This window comes from Salvia splendens, chromosome 7 (assembly GCF_004379255.2).
Source record: "Salvia splendens isolate huo1 chromosome 7, SspV2, whole genome shotgun sequence".
Taxonomy (NCBI): domain Eukaryota; kingdom Viridiplantae; phylum Streptophyta; class Magnoliopsida; order Lamiales; family Lamiaceae; genus Salvia; species Salvia splendens.
This window is the reverse complement of record NC_056038.1, coordinates 26,896,819-26,901,234: the sequence shown is the minus strand read 5'-3', so window position 1 is coordinate 26,901,234 and position 4,416 is coordinate 26,896,819.

Below are 4,416 nucleotides of genomic sequence, written 5' to 3'. Positions count from 1 at the left end.
ATAATGCACAATTTGTGAACTGCAATGCATACGAACAAGATGTGCTGTGTTATTATGTTTGACACACGTTTCTTGTTTCCCCTAAGGGTTTAATAAGCTTAGGGGCTAGGGTATAGTACGTACACATTACTAAATGCACGTATGTAATCTTCACTGCGATGATTAACCCATATACACAATACCTCTAATAATGCATAATATACTCAGATAATGACAATTAACAACTACATAATGCAGTACCTAAACCAAATAATGCACATACGTATATTCCAATAACAACAATTTGTTAGTAATGTTTACGTACTATACCCTAGCCCCTAAGCTTATTAAACCCTTAGGGGAAACAAGAAACGTGTGTCAAACATCATAACACAGCACATCTTGTTCATATGCATTGCAGTTCACAAATTGTGCATTATATAGTCAATTATATTCATTACTCGTTACCATGTGGTGCAATATTCGTAGCGGTTTACAATTCATTATTAATGTGTACGTACTAAACCCTAGCCCATAAACTTATTAAACCCTTAGGAGAAATAAGGACCGTGTGCCAAACAACGAAACATTGTAGTTCACATATTGTGCATTATATAGTTAATTATATGCATTACTCGTGACCATGTGGTGCATTATTCGCAGATACCAAAATGTGGCAGTTACTTTTCCGTCAAATGTCAATAATAACCCTGTAATGCATACAACCACCTTCTATAATGCAACACGGAACCAATTTTATAGAATCAATCTGATCCGTTGATGCCTTAGATCTAACGCGTAATATTAAGAAGGAAAAAGGATCTAAGATGTGAAAAGGAGAATAAGGCTCCCCTATATATATATATATATATGGATGTATTCATTTCCTTTTCCTATATTTCCTCCTTTTTCCTTCTTAATATCAGCCATTATATTAGAGAAATGGACGGTCAAGATCAATATTGGGTAATTAATCCCGTGTTGCATTATTTGTCCTATTTTGTGCATTATGAGGGTACAATAGTAATCTAATAATGGCTGGAAACCGCTACGAATAATGCACCACATGGTCACGAGTAATGCATATAATTGCCTATATAATGCACAATATGTGAACTGCAATGCATACGAACAAGATGTGCTGTGTTATGATGTTTGACACACGTTTCTTGTTTCCCCTAAGGGTTTAATAAGCTTAGGGGCTAGGGTATAGTACGTAGACATGTATGTAATCTTCACATGGTAACGAGTAATGGATATAATTGACTATATAATGCACAATTTGTGAACTGCAATGCATACGAACAAGATGTGTTGTGTTATGATGTTTGACACACGTTTCTTGTTTCCCCTAAGGCTTTAATAAGCTTAGGGGCTAGGGTATAGTACGTACGCATTAATAACAAATTATAAAACGATACGAATAATTCACCAAATTGTCACGAGTAATGGATGTTATTAACTATATAATGCACAATATGTGAACTGCAATGCATACGAATAAGATGTACCATGTTATGATGTTTGACACACGTTTCTTGTTTCCCCTAAGGGTTTAATAAGCTTAGGGGCTAGGGTATAGTACGTAAACATTACTAAATGCACGTATGTAATCTTCAATCTGTTGATTAACCCATATACACAATACCTCTAATAATGCATAATATACTGAGATAATGACAATTAACAGCTACATAATGCACTACCTAAACCAAATAATGCACATACGTATATTCCAATAACAACAATTTGTTAGTAATGTCTACGTACAATACCCTAGCCCCTAAGCTTATTAAACCCTTAGGGGAAACAAGAAACGTGTGTCAAACATCATAACATGGTACATCTTATTCGTATGCATTGCAGTTCACATATTGTGCATTATATAGTTAATAACATCCATTACTCGTGACAATTTGGTGAATTATTCGTATCGTTTTATAATTTGTTATTAATGCGTACGTACTATACCCTAGCCCCTAAGCTTATTAAACCCTTATGGGAAACAAGAAACGTGTGTCAAACATCATAACACAGCACATCTTGTTCGTATGCATTGCAGTTCACAAATTGTGCATTATATAGTCAATTATATCCATTACTCGTTACCATGTGAAGATTACATACGTGTCTACGTACTATACCCTAGCCCCTAAGCTTATTAAACCCTTAGGGGAAACAAGAAACGTGTGTCCAAACATCATAACATGGTACATCTTATTCGTATGCATTGCAGTTCACATATTGTGCATTATATAGTCAATTATATGCATTACTCGTGACCATGTGGTGCATTATTCGCAGATATCAAAATGTGGCAGTTACTTTTCCGTCAAATGTCAATAATAACCCTGTAATGCATACAACCACCTTCTATAATGCAACACGGAACCAGTTTTATAGAATCAATATGATCCGTTGATGCCTTAGATCTAACGCGTAATATTAAGAAGGAAAAAGGATCTAAGATGTTAAAAGGAGAATAACGCTCCCCTATATATATATATATATATATATATATATATATATATATATATATATATATATAGGGATGTATTCATTTCTTTTTTCTATATTTCCTCCTTTTTCCTTCTTAATATCAGCCATTAGATTAGAGAAATGGACGGTCAAGATCAACATTGGGTAATTAATCCCGTGTTGCATTATTTGTCTTATTTTGTGCATTATGAGGGTACAATAGTAATCTAATAATGGCTGGAAACCGCTACGAATAATGCACCACATGGTCACGAGTAATGCATATAATTGACTATATAATGCACAATATGTTAACTGCAATGCATACGAATAAGATGTACCATGTTATGATGTTTGGACACACGTTTCTTGTTTCCCCTAAGGGTTTAATAAGCTTAGGGGATAGGGTATAGTACGTAGACATGTATGTAATCTTCACATGGTAACGAGTAATGGATATAATTGACTATATAATGCACAATTTGTGAACTGCAATGCATACGAACAAGATGTGCTGTGTTATGATGTTTGACACACGTTTCTTGTTTCCCCTAAGGGTTTAATAAGCTTAGGGGCTAGGGTATAGTACGTACGCATTAATAACAAATTATAAAACGATATGAATAATTCACCAAATTGTCACGAGTAATGGATGTTATTAACTATATAATGCACAATATGTGAACTGCAATGCATACGAATAAGATGTACCATGTTATGATGTTTGACACACGTTTCTTGTTTCCCCTAAGGGTTTAATAAGCTTAGGGGCTAGGGTATAGTACGTAGACATTACTAAATGCACGTATGTAATCTTCAATCCGTTGATTAACTCATATACACAATACCTCTAATAATGCATAATATACTGAGATAATGACAATTAACAGCTACATAATGCACTACCTAAACCAAATAATGCACATACGTATATTCCAATAACAACAATTTGTTAGTAATGTCTACGTACTATACCCCAGCCCCTAAGCTTATTAAACCCTTAGGGGAAACAAGAAACGTGTGTCAAACATCATAACATGGTACATCTTATTCGTATGCATTGCAGTTCACATATTGTGCATTATATAGTCAATTATATGCATTACTCGTCACCATGTGGTGCATTATTCGCAGATACCAAAATGTGGCAGTTACTTTTCCGTCAAATGTCAATAATAACCCTGTAATGCATACAACCACCTTCTATAATGCAACACGGAACCAGTTTTATAGAATCAATCTGATCCGTTGATGCCTTAGATCTAACGCGTAATATTAAGAAGGAAAAAGGATCTAAGATGTGAAAAGGAGAATAACGCTCCCCTATATATATATATGTATATATATATATGGTTTTGATCTATGCAAAACTAGATTTAAATACAGAAACGCAGAACAATATCATACGTAGGGCACTTTTAGGTCATAATTACTTAATTTTTTGGTCATGCTAACAAAGAATGACCTAAAATGATCTTAGCATGACATTAAACCCAAATATTATAATATGACCTAAAATTGCTTAATTATGACCTTCCGTGTTTTTAGTTAATTATTGACCATTAGATCATCTAATCCTAGGGCCAAGATTTGGGCTGCATTTCTAGATTTAAATGCATTTTTATTTTGATCATCTCCCTATATATATATATATCCTCACAGTTCTTTAGTGTTAAGCTTCAAACAGATCACAACCCTTGGATCCTTGGATTAGATGGTTGTGATCAAAATAGCCGAGTTACATTATTTGATGAAAACTCTACATTATTAGTTGGTGTACATTATTAGAATGAAAACCTACATTATTAGTCGGTGTACATTATTAGAATGAAAATCTACATTATTAAATGTCATTAATCTGACCGTTATATGACAAAATCGTGGGGCTGAGATTCAGTTGAATGTTTAGACAATATTTACATGTTGAACTTGAACAAATATAAAACATAGAACTAATAT